Below are 19,842 nucleotides of genomic sequence, written 5' to 3'. Positions count from 1 at the left end.
CTTAAAGCTTGGTGTATTGTTTTTATTGACCTATAGTCCATTCATGCTGAGTGAATCAGTTCCCCCAGCCACATTTGTATAAAAAAGAATTGGGGGAATTAACTGATCGAAAATTAATCTAATCGAATCGAAATCGTGGTCAAATGAAGAGATTTCATGATGCATTGAATCGTTGCCTGAAGAATCGTAATCGAATCGTTGTGGGGTCAAATATTTACACCACTAGTACACATGCAAAGACCCCTAACCTACTGCAGTACACACTATTCCACTACACACTGCTACACATGCAGAGACCCCTAACCTACTGCATTACACACTATTGATTGATTGATTGATTGATTGATTGATTGAAAACTATTAACAGATTGCAGAATGGGTACAGTACAGCTCAATATACAATTGTTAAGGGGATGCAGACCAGAGAAAGACTTGTCTTGTTTACATCAGGGTCCCCCATTTTCAATTCATTATAAAGAATTGATCCCACTACACACTACAGTACACACTATCCCACTACACACTGCTACACATGCAAAGACCTAACCTACTGCAGTACACACTATCCCACTACACACTGCTACACACTATCCCACTACACACTGCTACACATGCAGAGACCCCTAACCTACTGTAGTACACACTATCCCACTAGTTTCACTGTGAAATACACCAGAGATTCACTCTGAAATACACCAGAGCTTCACTCTGATCACTTTAGAATAGTGTGAACACAGAGATACAGTGGATGCTTCACATTCTTGGGGCACTCTTTGTACCTCTGGTGCACCAACACTTAGCGAACAGGGAGGAGGAGGGACTCAGTAAGCCTGAACGAATCGGTTAGATACATGAAGAATGTGGTCCCCCCCCGCAACTTATTCCGGTCTATTGACATGGCTGAGAAAGGAACAGAATTAGTGGAAGGAGAGGACAGGAGATCTGGGAAGTACTTTGAACTTGTCTAACGTTACAGATTTTCACTGTACACACAAGACTGGGGTCACAATAAATAAAATAGTCTCTCTGCATTATGGAGAGGCGTATTTCGTTTAATCTTCAAATGCTGTAAACTGGATTGTATACTGAAGATATGAAGCAATGGGGTCACGGCTTGGCTCAGAGATAATCATTTAAGGCTTAGCCTTGATTGATTGAAAACTTTAAACAGATTGCAGAATGGGTACAATACAGTACGGCTCAATACAGAACAACTGATAAGAGGATGCAGACCAGAAAAAGACTTTTGTCTTGTTTACATCGGGGTCCCCCATTTTCAATGCATCAGGACATTTATGACATACAGATATACAGAACTGTGTAGTAAAAATATCATTAAAAATATATACATCCGAAGCGGTAGAAACTGTACATTGGTGGGGGGGGGATTTGGACATTTACAGGGGCCAGTTTCTAATTGCAGCCACCCGTAGGTGCTCTTTGAGAGCTGTTTTGAAGGAGGGTAGGGATTCACATTCCTTCACGGTTGTGGGGCGTTCCACATTATTGTACACAGGTATCCTTCTGTTGTTTGCTAGCTGACCAAAATGACAAGAAGGGGTCACGGCTCCCCCTCCCACCCACCCCCTCCTAACGTACAGTTTCCTCCCCCTCGTATGTATTTTCTGTTAGGATCTCTGTTTAACAGTACTGTATATTTGAATATCCTGTGTATCACAAATGTAACAGTACTGCATATCTGTATGTTGCGTATGTCATTATGAATTGAAGATGGGGGACCCTGATGTAAACAAGACGAAAGTCTTTCTCTGGTCTGCATCCCTTTAAACTATTGTGTGTATTGAGCCGTACTGTATTGTACTGATTCTGCAATCTGTTAATAAAGTTTTCAATCAATCAAGGAACGATCACAATAAAATGTAGAGCGATGGAATGTGTCCCCCTGTGTGGGCGGGACCTATCTGCACTCAGTCTCTGGCCTTTCAGCCCCAGAACCCCCCCCCCCCGCTTCCATGCTCTCACCCCCTAGAGGTGCTTGGCTTATCATTCTAAACACCTCTGTCACCATGCAGACCATAATAAACCATCCCCCTCACCATCCTCTCACCAACCATCCCCCTGTAATCAGCACAAGCTGCACAATGGCGGCAGACAAAAGACTGCTGGCTGTGATTCAGGCTGGTCGGGATGAGATGAGCATTTCACCATCATCATGAGTTATTCTGCTGTTCAGGAGAAACGTTGTTCAATGATGCACCTCTATGGTTTTCATATCACATCATGAAGCGTTGGGTACCTGGGTCTAGTTCATATATGTAATTGTTACCAACCTACTGGCGCTGCTCTGATGGCTGCCTTTCTGATCGCTCCGACGAGACTGTGCTTTATTTTGTTAATTTTTATAGTATTAGGAGTTTTATTTGCACCAACTGTTGGTGCATTATATGTGTATGACCGTCAGTCAATCATTGACATTGGATTAAGAAAAACTTACCGTTTGGATTGCTCTCTGGATCGGATCGCTGAACAGCAGAAATGGCCCGCCGAGATCCTTTGTTATGCCGGCCATGGACAAGACCACCAGAAGCCGCCACGAAGACGAGGAAAGAGAGCCGGGGTCCGGAACAGACTGAGGTCCAAACGACACAGAACCACATTGCCCAGCATATTGTTGGCCAATGTGCAATCGATAGGAAACAAATTGGACGACATCAGAGCAAGGATCCAATTCCAGAGGGACATTCGGGATTGTAACGTCCTCTGTTTCACAGAAACTTGGCTGAGTCCAGATGTCCCGAATCATGCAATAGAACCGGCAGACCATTTCTTCGTTCTCCGCAAAGACCGGACGGCATTAGAGTCACTAAAGACGAGAGGAGGCGGCATTGCCTTCATGATAAACAAGGAGTGGTGCGATTTAGGCAACACAAAGGAAATGTCTAACCACTGCTCCCCAGACCTGGAGTTTATCACGATAAAATGTCGACCCTTCTTCCTCCCAAGAGAGTTAACGTCCATCATCCTCATCGGAGTGTACATTCCACCACACGCGAACACTGGGGTCGCACTTTCAAAACTTCACGACGAGGTAAACAAACTCCAAGCAGCTAATGTTGACACGGCCATTTTGGTCTTGGGGGATTTCAACAGCGCGCGTCTTAAAACGGTGCTGCCGAATTTCTATCAGCATGTGACCTGTCCCACCAGAGGCGAGAACATATTAGACCATGTATACTCGCAATTTAAGAATGGGTACAAGTCACAGGCTCTTAGTCCATTCGGTAAAAGCGATCACGTCGCAATTTTTCTTTTGCCTAAGTACAAACAGAGTCTCAAGCGAACGCCGGTGGTCTCGCGAGAGGTTAAGCGTTGGGCCGTGACGTCAGTGGAGTCACTCCAAGCAGTGCTGGGAAGCACAGAATGGAGTGTATTCCGTGATAACACAGCCAATATTAACGAATACACCGAAACGGTGATTGACTATGTCTGTACTCAGGTAGAAGTAATAATCCCCACCACCAAAATTAATATCTACCCAAATCAAAAGCCCTGGGTAGACAAATCCGTCCGTGAGGCTCTGAAAGTGCGCACAACAGCATACAACACCGGGCTGGTGACAGGCAACATGGAAGAACACAAGATGGCAAGATACAACGTCAGGAGAGCAGTAATAGAGGCAAAACGGCGTTACAGGGATAAAGTTGAACTTCAGTTTGAACAGGCTGACTCCAGAGGCATGTGGCAGGGCCTCAGAACAATGACAGACTACAAAGGAACCCCCCTCAAACTGAACAGTGACATCTCCTTAGCAAATGATCTCAACTCCTTCTATGCGAGGTTTGAGGCTGTGAATAACAACACCAGCCTACAAACCACGGCAATGGGGGGGGGGGGTCTGCTGATGGAGACTCAGTGTTCAGGGTAACAGAGCATGAGGTGAGACGGATCTTTAAAAAAGTGGATATCAGGAAGGCAGCAGGACCGGACGGCATCCCCGGCCGCGTCCTAAAAGTCTGTGCCGACCAACTGGCCCCGGTATTCACTGACATCTTCAACCTGTCCTTGGAACAGGCCGTCATCCCCACCTGTCTGAAGAAGTCCACCATCATCCCTGTACCCAAAAAATCTACGCCCGCTTGCCTCAACGACTACCGCCCTGTAGCCCTCACCTCCATAGCCATGAAGTGCTTTGAGAAGCTAGTGAAGGGCTACATCTGTTCCTCCCTCCCCATCAACCTGGACCCTCTGCAATTTGCATATCGCCCCAACAGGTCCACGGAGGACGCCATAGCCCATGTGCTGCACACAGCAGCATCACATCTGGACAAGAGGCAGGGGAACTATGTGAGAATGCTGTTCATCGACTACAGCTCAGCATTCAATACCATAGTCCCCTCCAAACTCATAGCCAAGCTCAGGGACCTGGGCTTGAACTATGACCTGTGCCAGTGGGTCCTGGACTTCCTGACGGGCAGACCCCAGGTGGTAAGAGCCGGCAACTGCACCTCCTCATCCATCACGCTCAACATAGGGGCCCCCCAGGGCTGTGTTCTGAGCCCCCTCCTCTACTCCCTGTACACACATGACTGCGTAGCACAGCGGAACAACAACACCATCATCAAATTTGCTGATGACACAGTAGTGGTGGGCCTGATCTCTGCCAACGACGAAAGGGCCTACCTGGAAGAGGTAGAGAACCTGTCACAGTGGTGTCAGGAGAACTGCCTCTCCCTGAACGTCAGCGAAACAAAAGAGATGATTGTGGACTTCAGGAGGTCGGGGGTCAAGGACTACAGCCCCCTCAGCATCGACGGGGCACCAGTTGAGAGAGTGAACAGTTTCAAGTACCTCGGAGCCCACATATCCGAGGACTTGACATGGACCACACACATTGACAGTGTTGTGAAGAAGGCACGACAACGCCTCTACTTCCTCAGGCGCCTAAGGAAGTTCCAAGTCAGTCAGAAGATCCTTAGGAACTTCTACTCATGTACAATAGAGAGCATCCTGACCGGCAACATCACCTCCTGGTTTGGGAATAGCACTGCACAAGACCGTAGCAGACTACAAAGAGTGACACGTTCAGCCGAACGCACAATTAGAGGGGGGCTTCCCACCCTCCAGAACATTTACAACAAGCGGTGCAAGGGGAAGGCTAAGAGAATTATTAAGGACTCGAGCCACCCGAACAACTGCCTCTTTGAACTGCTGCCGTCAGGCAAGCGATACCGGAGTCTTATGGCGAGCACAGAAAGACTCAGAAGGAGCTTCTATCCCCAGGCCATCAGGCTGCTAAACGAACAATAATCGCTAAACGAACAATAATCACTATGCAACAACCATCAAATGCACACAGCACACACACCCACACGCACACACTCACTCAAACAAACAACACACTGCAGCACCCACTCTCCACACTTTAGATCACACAAACACACTTACACTTTATATTTATTGATAAAGGATTTGCACTACAACTCGTACACCTACTGTGAATTGTACCTAAACTGCACCTCGTCCATTATGCCTTGCACTATATAGTATTGTATATTAGTACACTGCACAGTATTGTATATTGTATGGAAACTACGTCTACGAACATTGTACATATGTCTAAACTGAACACTGTGACCTCTTTTTTTTACTTCTAATTTTTACTATGTCTTTATTTCATACTTATCTTGTCATGCACAGTCTCTGGAGCGCAACAGTAAGAAGCATTTTGTACAAAAGTATTCTGTACTTCTGTATGACAACTATTAAAGAAACTTGAAACTTGAAACTTGAAACTAGACTTGGCCAGGATCCTTAAGATATGAATGTTGTGTCTCAAAGAGGTCAAGTAGCACTTTTATTTGTATACAACCAGTCAGCTTGTGACTAACTTACACATCTACTAGCTGGCTAACGTTGGTAACAATACTTCCAGTGAAACGTGAACATGTGATCACACTCTTCAATGAGTGCAGATGAAACATAACTAATAACTAGCTGCTCCGCTCGTCTTTGTTCCAAACCTCAGAGACAAACAACACCTCGGGACAAGAAGCTAGCAGCCGTTAGCCGCACAGCGTTAGCTCGTTAGCTAAGAGAACGTTATCTACAAGGAATATTGCTACAGTCTCACCTTGAATGCCTTGGTTGAATCCGCAAACAACGTTTAATAATCCCCACAGAAATGTCCAACAGAACACACTTGTTTACTTCTTGTATTTCGCACCTCGTCTTCAACTGGACTGGCGTCACTGATGCGAAGGGAACTCTGGCGGAGTGAACGTCGAGTACCGAGTAGGGTATATCTGCAGAGCCACAGAGCCCAACGGCGTGTTACTGTTCCGCAACTGTAAATTACTTCCGGGGTAGGCCTGATTGGCCCCGACAGGCACGTGACGTGGCAAACTCAGGACGCGCAACGAGGCTGCTGAGAGCTGTCGCGCGGAAATAGGCTGTCTATTGCCATTCTCTAACACAAACTCTAACCTTAACCAGCTCCTTAACAGCGCCTAAACTTAACCGTTCTAACCTTAACCAACTCCGAAACAATGCCTAACCTTAACCTTAACCTTAACCATGCCTAACCTTAACCATAGAAAGAATATTGCCATTCTCTAAGACAAACTCTAACCTTAACCAGCTCCTTAACAGCGCCTAAACTTAACCGTTCTAACCTTAACCAACTCCGAAACAATGCCTAACCTTAACCTTAACCTTAACCATGCCTAACCTTAACCGGCGAAAGAATACACGTTAAAAAAAAAATCACGGTAAAAAAAAAATTTTTATGGGATTCGAACTCGTCAACAACGGACCGCAGGATGACAGGACCGCTGCTCTGCCAGGTGAGCTGAAGCGCCGAATGAAAATCATGGCGGATTAGGACGGTTACATAATTCCGCAAGCTCTGCCGCTCCGCGGAGCGGAGCGTGCCGCGCGGCAGAGAAAGTTGCGCGTCACGTGCCTGTCGGGGCCAATCAGGCCTACCCCGGAAGTAACTTACAGTTGCGGAACAGTTATAGGTAGCCCAACGTCTGGGCGGGGCTTCGTGGCGTGGACGGGTTTGAGGCGGGGCTTCGCGACCAAGGTACCCATGTACATGTCAAAATACTTCCCAAAGGTCAGTGAATACCACGATCACAACACCAGAGGGAGTTCCACAAATCATGTAAAACCCAGATTCGGCTCAAACAAGGGACTAAACACGTTTAGCAATTATGCCACATCAATGTGGAACGCCCTACCCAAAGGAATCACTACCCACTTTCAAAAGCACTCTCAAAGAACACCTACGGGAGACTGCAATTCGAAACTGGCCCCTACAAATGTCCTAACCCAGTTGTACAATAAAGACCAAGCATGGCTTTGTCAGTATTCCAATGTACAGCCCCACCCAACACCACCCCACCTACCTACCCAACCTCCTCCAATGTACAGTTTCTATGTCAAATGTATGTCAGTATTCCAATGTACAGTGCCCCCCCCCTACCCAACCACCCCCACCTCCAATGTACAGCCCCACCCCACCTACCCAACCTCCTCCAATGCACAGTTTCTATGTCAAATGTATATACACTCTTTTTCTTTTTTTTTTAGTATCACAAACAGTACTGTATTTGCAAATCTGGTATGTCATAAATGTATAGATGTAGCAGTACTGTCTATCTGTATGTCGGGTATGTCATATGATGAATTGAAAATGGAGGACCCTGATGGAAACAAGACGAAAGTCTTTCTCAGGTCTGCATCCTCTTAACAATTGTATGTATTGAGCTGTACTGTACTGTACCCATTCTGCAATCTATTAATAAACTTTTCAATCAATCAATCAATCAAACGACGTCCCGCCTGCGTGTTGCTTATTAACAGCGGAAGAGTGCAAAAATGCTTCCGCATTCGTCACCGCACGCCTCTACGGTAATGCGCCTTTCCTTTTCCTTCGCCCAGGTGCACCGGCGTGCACCGGCGTGCTCGCGCCGCGCTCGCGCGCGCATGCGCATGAGATCCCCGCTTGGTTCGACACATATTAACACGCTTTGGTTCAATTTAATCACGCTAACTATGAGTGAACACAACGCAACATTGTAACGTTAACGTTACAATGTTGCGTTGTGTTCACTCATAGTTAAAGACAGCCGAGGTTCCAAGTGATTCGTTGCAATGTATGCGGAAATGCCATATGCATTTGTCTGAGCGGCGTGAAAGGAAAGGCGCATTACCGTAGTGGCGTGCGGTGACGAATGCGGAAGCATTTTTGCACTCTTCCGCTGTTAATAAGCAACACGCGTCTCGCCCACGCACAGTCAAACCTAGTCCAAGCCACGAAGCCCCGCCCAGACGTTGGGCTCGCGGCTCTGCAGATATACCCTACTCGATTGAGAAGCTAAAGGCTAACAACGTGGCCGAACAATAGTATTATAGCGTCGAATATTTGCGAGTTAGAACCCCAGTTTAGGCATCGAGGCGTCGGTTTAGAGCAGGGGTGGGCAATTATTTTTCCCGGGGGGCCGAATGAGCAACTGAAAATATGTTGGGGGGCCGGGCCAAAATTCCAAACTCAATTATGCATAATATACATTTTATTTCTATATAAAAAGCAGTAAATGGCATTGTTTTGACCCCTGGTAAGAATGTATGTTATTATTTGGCAATTAAAAGGTGAGGTTAGCTTTCAAAAATAGAATTTATTCAAATAGAATTTATTTCCAAAATGATAAACAAAATGTGAAACTTTAATAACAAAGGGCATTTTGAGTTTCATATACTATTGAAACAAGGATTTTCTTAGCTTTCTAAAGACATCACTTCATCTTATAGCAAAAATAAACAAGACATGTCACTGAACTGTGTAAAGAAAAGTGTCCCAGTTTTGTAGCCTTTTTTACTTTACATGCCTATATTAAACATTTAAGAAAAAAAAATATCAAGTGTCCCATTTCACTTGTTATATTTCCACATTTTAGTGTTCTTCAGTTCTTTTTTGTTTCATTCAGTGTGAGAAATCCAGTCTCTGTTGAGCTTTAACAAGTCCATCAAAGTCAGGTTGCATGTCTGAGGTGGAGATGCGAAGCACAGCTGCCAGATGTTCATCAGTGAGAGAGGATCTGTACCTGGACTTGGTAAACGAGAATGAGAATGTCTGTTCACATATGTAGGTGGATCCAAAGAGAACCAACATCTTCTGAGCATGTCTCCTAAGCGTATATTGTGCGTGTGAACGTTGACATGAAAAGAAAAAAGTTAAAAAAAGAAAATTATTTTTATTTTTTTTTTATTTTTTTTTTATTATCATGTAATCTTTCGCGGGCCGGTCAGAATCATCCCGCGGGCCGGATGCGGCCCGCGGGCCGTACAATGCCCAGGTCTGGTTTAGAGGAACGACGGTCGCGGACCTACGGGAGAAGACTGCTGGAGTGGACGTATTAGAAGTATAGGTCGGTAGCTATCGTAGCCACACACTTTGGTAAGGATTTCCTATATATTTTTGTTTGAAACAATACAACAAGATCGGGAGGCTAATTTGAGACGTGTCTGGAGGTCACTCCGGGCTCCTTAAGGTGACGGTTTCCGCCTCCTCATGTCTTCATTCCGTGAAACTCTTCTCTGTTCTTCAGCTCAGAACGCTGTTAAAGTACAATAACACACTCCCTCCTGAAGAGAAACGTTATGCAGCATGAATGTAGTGAGTATTGATAACTGATGTTAGTATTTTATATGGAGTATGAATCACGTTAGAAGCTACAGACTCGTTCACAGCCAGCGGCTCATTGAAGACTGTTGTTATAATTGTGTTTATTATTGAAACATGTTTGTTCAAAGCTGCGGCCCTGAACTCTTTTACTGACACTTATTTTCAATACGCTTTGTTATACGTTAATTTGGTTATACGGTTTGATGAAGTAGGTCCGGACGGCATCCCCGGCCGCGTCCTAAAAGTCTGTGCCGACCAACTGGCCCCAGTATTCACTGACATATTTAACCTGTCCTTAGAACAGGCTGTCATCCCCACCTGCCTGAAGAAGTCCACTATTATCCCTGTACCCAAAAAATCCAAGCCTGCTTGCCTCAACGACTACCGCCCTGTAGCTCTCACCTCCATAGCCATGAAGTGCTTTGAGAAGCTAGTAAAGGGCTACATCTGCTCCTCCCTCCCCATCAACATGGACCCCCTGCAATTTGCATACCGCCCCAACAGGTCCACGGAGGACGCCATATCCCATGTGCTGCACACAGCAGCATCACACCTGGACAAGAGGCAGGGGAACTATGTGAGAATGCTATTCATCGACTACAGCTCGGCATTCAATACCATAGTCCCCTCCATACTCATAGCCAAGCTCAGGGACCTGGGCTTGGGCTATGACCTCTGCCAGTGGGTCTTGGACTTCCTGACTGGCAGACCCCAGGTGGTGAGAGCAGGCAACTGCACCTCCTCATCCATCACCCTCAACATAGGGGCCCCCCAGGGCTGTGTTCTGAGTCCCCTCCTCTACTCCCTGTACACACACGACTGTGTGGCTCAGCGGAGTAGCAATACAATCGTCAAATTTGCTGACGACACAGTGGTGGTGGGCCTGATCTCTGCCAACGACGAGAGGGCCTACCTGGAAGAGGTCAAGGTCCTGGCGGGATGGTGCCAGGAAAACAGCCTCTCCCTGAACGTCAGCAAAACAAAGGAGATGATTGTGGACTTCAGGAGGTCGGGGGTCAAGGACTACAGCCCCCTCAGCATCGACGGGGCACCGGTTGAGAGAGTCAACAGCTTCAAGTACCTCGGAGCCCACATATCCGAGGACTTGAAATGGACCATACACATTAACAGTGTGGTGAAGAAGGCACGACAACGCCTCTACTTCCTCAGGCGCCTAAGGAAGTTCCAAGTCAGCCAGAAGATCCTTAAGAACTTCTACTCATGTACAATAGAGAGCATCTTGACCGGCAACATCACCTCCTGGTTTGGGAATAGCACTGCAAAAGACCAAAGCAGACTACAAAGAGTGACACGTTCAGCCGAACGCACAACCGGAGGGGGGCTCCCCACCCTCCAGAACATTTACTACAAGCGTTGCAAGGGGAAGGCTAAGAGAATTATTAAGGACTCGAGCCACCCGAACAACTGCCTCTTTGAACTGCTGCCGTCAGGCAAGCGATACAGGAGTCTCAAGGCGAGCACAGAAAGACTCAGAAGTAGCTTCTATCCCCAGGCCATCAGGCTGCTAAACGAACAATGAATGAACACTACACAACAACAACCACCAAACACACATAGCACACACATCCACACGCACACACTCACTTTAAACAAACACACTGTAGCACCCACTACACACACTTTATAGCACACACCCACTTTAAACAAACACACTGTAGCACCCACTCCCCACACTTTATATTTATGGATGAAGGATTGCACTACAACTCGTACACCTTACTGTAAATTGTACCTAAAATTGTACCTCATCCCATTTCTGCTTTGCACTAGATAGTACTGTACACTAGTACACTGCATAGTTGTGTATTGTATATTATATGGTAACTCAGAACATTGTACATATGTCTATACCGAACAACTGTGACCTCATTTTCTTCTTCTAAATTCATGCTATATTATGTTATTATGTTATTTGATACTATCTTGTCTAGCACAGTCTCTGGAGCGTAACAGTAAGAAGCATTTTGTATGAAAGTATTCTGTACTTCTGTATGACAACTATTAAAGAACTTGAGAACTTGAGAACTTGAGAAGTACACTCACAAATGCATTTAGTCAAAGTATTTTGTTTCAGTCTAGCTAATGTTTGGGTTAATTAACATTCCCTATGTAGTTTAAGAACACTTTTAAACTACTGCAAGTGGGTAAAAGTATGTTTATCTATGTTGCTCAGTGAATTAATGGTATTTGTGAAGTGTAACTTCTAGTTGATTGCACTATGTGATAGTAGCCATGGAATCTGTATATGTTGCAAATATGCACTTGAACAAATATTAATGTTCATTCTGGTTAAAGAGTGTGGTGGAACAGACAATGAGCTACAAGGGAGACACCAGACTAATGTGCCTTAATATTGAAGCAGTGGACCAACATGGTCATGCTGGACCTACAAAAGGCCTTCGACACGGTCAATCACTCCATTCTGATTGACAAGCTAAAAGCAATGGGTTTTGATAGTCTTATCAGTGAGCTGGATGCAATCCTACCTGGAGGGGAGAGAACAGATTGTGGAGGTAAACGGTACCCTATCCCCCCCCCCTCACAGTAAGCTGTGGTGTTCCACAAGGAAGCATACTAGGACCGCTACTGTTCCTAATTTATGCAAATTCCTGTGACAAAATGGCATCCAATGGAATAAAAAAAAGTCAACCAACGAACTCGATTCTTGTACCGGATCTCCTCTCTGGTAAACAAGAACACCCTGAAGACTCTGGCAGGAGCACTCATACAAGGGTACTACGCATAGGCGGCGGGTATATATAGGCTAGGGGGGGCTATGCCTACCCAGAATATTATGCTCGGAATCTTGAAATGTATATAATATGTGCGCAGGCTGCTGGCTATTGTGTGTGTCTTGTGCTGCAGCCGGCTGGCCGAGGTGTCAATGAGGAAGGTGTCAATCGGTGGCAGCGTTTAACATTCCAGGTACAGGCAGTAACCAATCACGCATAGGCTCAGGTTAAATAATGTAGCCAATCACATGATCATCCTGATCCCGCAGGCCGCAGTAAGCAAACATCTGTGTTCTGAATTTCAGCCCGCCGATCGCTTTGTAGCGAACACCAGCGCACTATTTTGAGTCAAATTTCAAAAAGCAAAATAGATATACAGTATTTTTCCAAGGCATAAACAAAGTAATTTAGAAGCTGCACCGGGCTGGCCCTGGGCATAACTACCGATCACCTGAGGCTGTATGTTGTTTTATCTTGGCAAACAAGGGCTTGCTCTAAGAGGACATGATGAGAGTCAGAGTTCATCAAATTGTGGACACTTTTTAGAGCTACTGTATGTACATTGTTTTCAAAGCATGATGAGATCTAAATTACGAAAAACGTTCACTTCATTGCAACTTGTGATTCAAGTTGTGAACGGTCTTTCTCACCAAGATGAAACGTCGCATTTATCTGCATTAAGGTAAGAGAAGGGTTAATAATATATTATTGGATGCCTTCATTTGAACACTTAATTTGCACTATATGAAATGAGTGGGGCTCGCTGTAGTAGCCTAGTAGTGTGTGTGTGTGTATATGAAATCAGAACCTGGACAGCATCATTTGCGTGCAACCAAAAAAAAGGGAAAAAAAATCGTGCTCCGCGTGAGGTCCATTCTAATAATATAGCCTTCCCTAATGTCAAGCTCACCCGCCGCCTATGGTACTACGACTATGCTTGCACCTCATGGTACCAAAGCACCTCAAAGGCGCTAAAAACAAAATTACAAACATCACAAAACAAACTGGTCACACTACTGCTTGACCTTACTCCTAGAACCCACCTCACCCCTGCCCACTTTGACAACCTAGGATGGCTTAGAGTAGACGACAGAGTACAGCAACTTGCAATGGGCCTGGTCTACAAGATACACTACACAACCAAGGTACCCATGTACATGTCAAAATACTTCCCAAAGGTCAGTGAATACCACGATCACAACACCAGAGGGAGCTCCACAAATCATGTTAAACCCAGATTCGGCTCAAACAAGGGACTAAACACGTTTCGCAATTATGCCACATCAATGTGGAACGCCCTACCCACAGCTGTAAAGGAATGTGAATCACTACCCACTTTCAAAAACACTCTCAAAGAACACCTACGGGAGACTGCAATTAGAAACTGGCCCATGTAAATGTCGTAACCCAACCCCCTCCAATGTACAGTAAATGACCAAGTATGGTTGTCAATATTCCAATGTACAGTTTTGCTTGTACAGTTGTACAGTGTGTCCCCCCCTCTCCTGCCCCCCCTCCTGCCCCCCACCCCCCACCCACCGAACCACCTCCAATGTACAGCCCCCCACCCACCCCACCTACCCAACCTCCCCCAATGTACACTTTTTACGTCAAATGTATATACTTTTTTCTGGACTCTTTTTGTATCACAAACAGTACTGTATTTGCAAATCTGGTATGTCATAAATGTATAGATGTAGCAGTACTGTATATCTGTATGTCATGTATGTCATATATGTCCTGATTAATTGAAAATGGGGGACCCTGATGTAAACAAGACGAAAGTCTTTCTCTGGTCTGCATCCCCTTGACAATTGTGTGTATTGAGCTGTACTGTATTGTACCCATTCTGCAATCTGTTAATAAAGTAATCAATCAATCAATCAACAATGGACATTGAAAAGAGACACTAATGCAGTAGCCAGTAGGGAAAATGTGACTATGATTTATATGTTTTGGTAATAAAACTACCAAGAGGAATTTTGGAAAGAGAAATGAACGATTAGTGTCGATTATTAATTTCAATATAGAATACAATTAGTAGAGTACAATTAGTTACTGTACACTACATCACCCCTGAGTGGTGAACTTTCCTCCACTGTACCGAAAACCCGTACCGAACCTTGACTTCAAAACCGAGATATGTACGTGATTGTTGTACAAAGTGATGTTTTCCAAGATGATCAGAGAGGAAATATCAGTTTGATGGATGAGGTGTCTATTGTTGTTCTGATTGGCCAATCAGTTCCAAGCAGCTAAATGCTCAACTCTTGTCTCTCTTGTATAAGAACAGGGCTGTTTTCCAGACTGAAGTACTCATTCAACCATAAAGACGGGATAGTCTGCTGGTTGACTTGAACGCCTCTCTGTGGCAGAACACATTGTCTACTGGACCAAGACTTTCTACTGGAAACCATCTGGATCAAAACCTGCTTCTGAAAACAGATCAGACTGTGGACACCACAACATCTGTAAGTAGTACAATTATTTATTAGATTGTTTTCATGTCATTGTAGAGCCCAGGGGTGCAGTGGTCATGCCACGCGGTACCACGCCGTCCCAGCACTTTTCTGAGCAGAAGTACACGCACAGATGCTTTCACAATTTTTACTCGACTCGTCGTCCGTGCGCCAAGTACCGGTACTCAGCTATCACCTAGTCTTTGCATAACAATAGCATAGCAATAGCATAACAAAGAACGAGAAGTGCAAAACCAAAATACAAGCCCTGTACCAATTGGTGGGGGTTTGCTTGAGCTGTGGAACAAATGGTCCCGACTGGAAGGATGAGCCATTAAGTTGTGCTTCAGAAGGAAACTGTCCTTCTGTAAACTGTAAGTTAGTTACATTGTTAATTTAGTTTGTATTTACTTTTCTAGTTTAAGTTAATTCAATTAAAGAAATTGTAACTACAATATTGTATCTATCTACAATTACATTTAAAACATTGTTTGTTTTTCAACCATATCTGTTGACAATATAATTTCTTTATATATTGAAGGCTACATCCTGCTACCTTTTTTCAGCTTCTCTATTTCAAGGCAATATTTACAAAAACTGAACTAAAACTAGTAATTTCCTATACAAACATGTTTCCTACTATTTATGCATAATAATCATCTGTTCTGTGCGCACGCGAGGGAACATGTATGCGTGGCGTCATTTAAACACATACAGGCACTTCTGATATTACGACTGCACCCCTGGTTGTCTAACATCATTGCAGTGTCTGTAAATTGACCGTCGGTCATCATAGCTAACCGGTGTGGTGTTATGTTATATATATATTATATTATATATATATTAACCCGTGTGGTGTTATGATATATATATATTATATTATATATATTAACCGGTGTGGTGTTATGATATATATTATATTATATTAACCGGTGTGGTGTTATGATATATATATATTATATTATATATATTAACCGGTGTGGTGTTGTGTTCATGTGTGTGTGTGTGTGTTAATACGACACAGTAGTCCTACAGGCCACCGTACTGGGGGTCACGGACAGGTACCGGGGTCAGGGGTCAGGGGTCAGCAGAGTAGTAGACCTGTGTTGGAGCTACGCAGCTAACGACATAAATATACTCACAACAAATGCAGAGGACTCACTGTATTTATACTTGTGGAATAACACCACAACCGGTAGACCCTCCTCTATATTATGGCCAGTCCTGTCTTACACTACCAGACATCTTACTCTACCCTTCAGTGTAATGCAGCGCAGGTTGGGCTAATGCTTGGTAGAATTAGGTATTTAGCGAACATTACTTGTAATATTAGATGGCTAGCTAAGATCAATGTGTTGTAGCCAGGGGAGCAGCAAGCTAACGCCAAAAGCGGACGTTGACTGTCTGACTGTTTACACTTTAGGGTCACGTACACAACATGCAGACAGACAAGCAGCTGAATGAATGAATGAAAACTTTATTTAATTGTATTAACAGATTGCAGAATGGGTACAATACAGTACGGCTCAATACACACAATTGTTAAGGGGATGCAGATCAGAGAAAGACGTTTGTCTTGTTTACATCAGGGTCCCCCATTTTCAATTCATAGTGACATTTCTGACATACACAACATACATGACATCATGACATTTATGGCATAGGGACATACATGACATACAGGTATATAGTACTGTTACATTTGTGACATATACGATATGCAAATATACAGTACTGTTACCCATAGATCCTAACAGAGATTATATACATATGATGGGGAGGAGACTGTACATTAGGACGGGGTGGGTGGGTGGGAGGGAGGACAAATATATACATCCGGTGGGGAGAAAATATATACATACGTGGGGAGGAGACTGTCTATTTGGGGGGGGGGGGGTTGGACCTTTACGGTGGCCAGTTTCGAATTGCAGCCTCCCGTAGGTGCTCTTTAAGAGCGGTTTTGAATGTGGGTAGGGATTCACATCTTTTTACGGCTGTGGGTAGGGCGTTCCACATTGTTGTGGCATAATTGCTAAATGTGTTTAGTCCCTTGTTTGTGCCAAATCTGGGTTGCACATGATTTGTGGAACTCCCTCTGGTGTTGTGGGCGTGGTATTCACTGACCTTTGGGAAGTATTTCGACATGTACATGGGTACCTGTGTGGTCGTGTAGTGTATCTTGTAGACCAGGCCCATTGCAAGTTGCTGTACTCTGTCGTCTACTCTAAGCCATCCTAGGTAGTCAAAGTGGGCAGGGGTGAGGTGGGTTTTAGGAGTAAGGTCAAGCAGTAGTCGGACCAGTTTGTTTTGTGATGTTTGTAATCTTGTTTTTAGCGCCTTTGAGGTGCTTTGGTACCATGAGGTGCAAGCATAGTCGTAGTACCTTTGAATGAGTGCTCCTGCCAGAGTCTTCAGGGTATTCTTGTTTACCAGAGAGGAGATCCGGTACAAGAATGTAGTTTGTTGGTTGACTTTTTTGATTACATTGGATGCCATGCCATGCTAAGGAGGCAGCGCTAGAAAGCAGTAGTTTGTTTACAAAGATGTGTAAGAGAGGAGCATAAAAACGTATTCGAGGGATTCCTATAAAGGGAAGAGGAGAGACGGCAAACTGAAATGACCGGATCTGTAGTGGGGCTTTCAAGTCCACTCCAGTTCAGGCTCTTCAGGTGGCGATGGGGAGATGCCCTTGGAGATTAGGAGAAGGCAAATTATTGGGCGAGTCTGCAGGGACATGGGGACTCTCACCCGACTAAGGGGGTTCTGAGGGACTGCTGGGAGAATGGGAAGGGTAAGAAGGAACATTTTGGCCGGGTGGGGCAGGGAGTGGCGGTGGAGTTTGGAGTGGGGGGTCTTAATGTAAGCCCCTCGGTGGTATATCCAGCCGTGGCTCCGTGGATGTTAGAGTGGCCTGAGGTGGATTGGAGGATGATGGAAGTGAAGAGGTCAGGGGAGAGGGTGGAGGTGGTTAGTGCTTGTGAGGGATTGATGCGTGAATCGTATGGGGACTTTACAGCGGTATATACAGATGGTTCAAAGGATCCGGAGACTGGGGTGACAGGGTTTGGAGTGGTGGTCCCAGGGAGGGGCGTGGCGGTAAGCAGGAGGACTACGAACGGTCTGGGTGTGTACACGGTTGAGATGGTGGCTGTGCTGGTGGCACTGAGGTGGGTGGAGCAGGCTCGGGTGGGGAGGGTGGTGATATGTAGTGATTCAGCGTCGGTGTTGGCTAGCCTGAGGTCTTTTCGATCCAGTAGCCGGCAGGATTTGCTGTATGAGGTTTTGATGAGTGTGACTAGGTGTGTGAGCCGAGGGAAAGAGGTGAGATTTTTGTGGGTCCCGGCGCATGTAGGAGTGAGGGGAAATGAGGATGCGGATGATTTGGCAAAGGGAGCCTTGAGGAAGGGGGCGGTGGAAATGCAGGTCAGGGTCAATAAGGCTGAGGCGAAGGGGATGATTTGGGAGAGGGCAGTTCAGATGTGGCAGGAGAGATGGGAGGGGGGGGGGGGTAAAAGGGCGTCACTTCTTTCAGGTCCAACGCAGTGTTAGGGGTCGGGAGGGGGGTAGTTTGAGAGATAGGAGGGAGGAAATAGTGTGGATGAGGTTGAGGCTGGGGCACTGTGGGTTTAATAAAAACCTGAAGCTGGTGGGGAAGCATCAGAGTGGGCTCTGTGAGGGGTGTGAGGAGGAGGAGGAATCAGTGGGGCATGTACTGTTGGAGTGTAGGGCTTATACGGTGCGGAGGAGAGAGATGGAGGGAAGATTGAGGGAGATGGGGGTTAGGGAGTTGGGGATATCGGAAATACTGAGTGGGGGAGGGGGAGATAAGGCGAGGGTGGTGATGGGTTTTTTGAGAAATGTGGGGGTGTATGATAGGGTTTGATGGAAAGGGTCAGAGTTGGAAGTTAGATAGAAAGTTGAATTATACGTTATTCAGAGAGTGGGGTATATAGTATAATGTAGATGGAGGTTGACAGGGATGGTGAACAGTGTGGTTGTAGGAAGTTGTTTTGTAGGTTAGGTAGTTAGACTAGGGGTTAGAGAGGGGAGACTGGATGACTGGCCCGATTTGCAACCAAATATTAAATATGATGACTTTATTTAGATAAAGTTAATTTATCCAATTACTTTTAGTCTCCTAAAACGGGGGGACTACTGTATGTATAAAAAGGGGCTACAATTCCAACAAGGTTCACCTGATATGGATGTGAACTTTGGATGATGTCTGCACTTTAACCTCAAGGTCATTGTTCCATTTAAAATCCAATGTGCTGGAGTACAGAGACAAAACAGCTAAATGTTTCACTGGACTGAGACTTACTGACATCATATGGCATCATATGAGTGTGTTGTTGATGACGGTATTGTAAAAACCATACCTTTCAAGATGTTACTGAGTTGCAAATAGGGGGTGGTCCTGATGGGGCAGTGCAAATAAAAGCAAAAAAGCCATTTGCTGTAATTTCCTGCAACTTAAAAACATAATTTCAATAAGTTCAGTAATTTCCAAAGTAGTTATTTAGTTGTATAAGGTTGCACAATAGTTTAACACGACACACGAAAGCGCACGCACACACAGTGGAACCAGATGACTGAGCAAATCACATAATAGACAATGATGCGTGTTATGGAAAATATTAAAGGACAAAAGATGAGCCGTTTTGTAATCATTCTGAGTCGTTATTAAAAAATAGACGTTTATTTCACTGTGGCCACAATGAAAGGACAGTTTACAGACAGATACATCATGTTCACACACTAGCGTCTGACCATAAAGTGACAAAGAGCTCTGGTCAGAACGTACATTATACACAGAAATAGACGTAACATTATACATCAGATATGATGATGAATAGTAAATAAAAATGGTTCCCAGTTACGGGAAGTAATAGCACAACCTTGCTTTGGCTGGCTGGGAAGATAACCTTGGTACTATAATAATAATAATGCAGGACCTGTTCAGAGGTCTTTAATTGGCATG

The sequence above is a fragment of the Notolepis coatsorum genome (genome assembly GCF_963971535.1).
Source record: "Notolepis coatsorum genome assembly, chromosome: 6".
Classification (NCBI taxonomy): Eukaryota; Metazoa; Chordata; class Actinopteri; order Aulopiformes; family Paralepididae; genus Notolepis; species Notolepis coatsorum.
Note: the sequence above shows the minus strand (reverse complement) of the source record.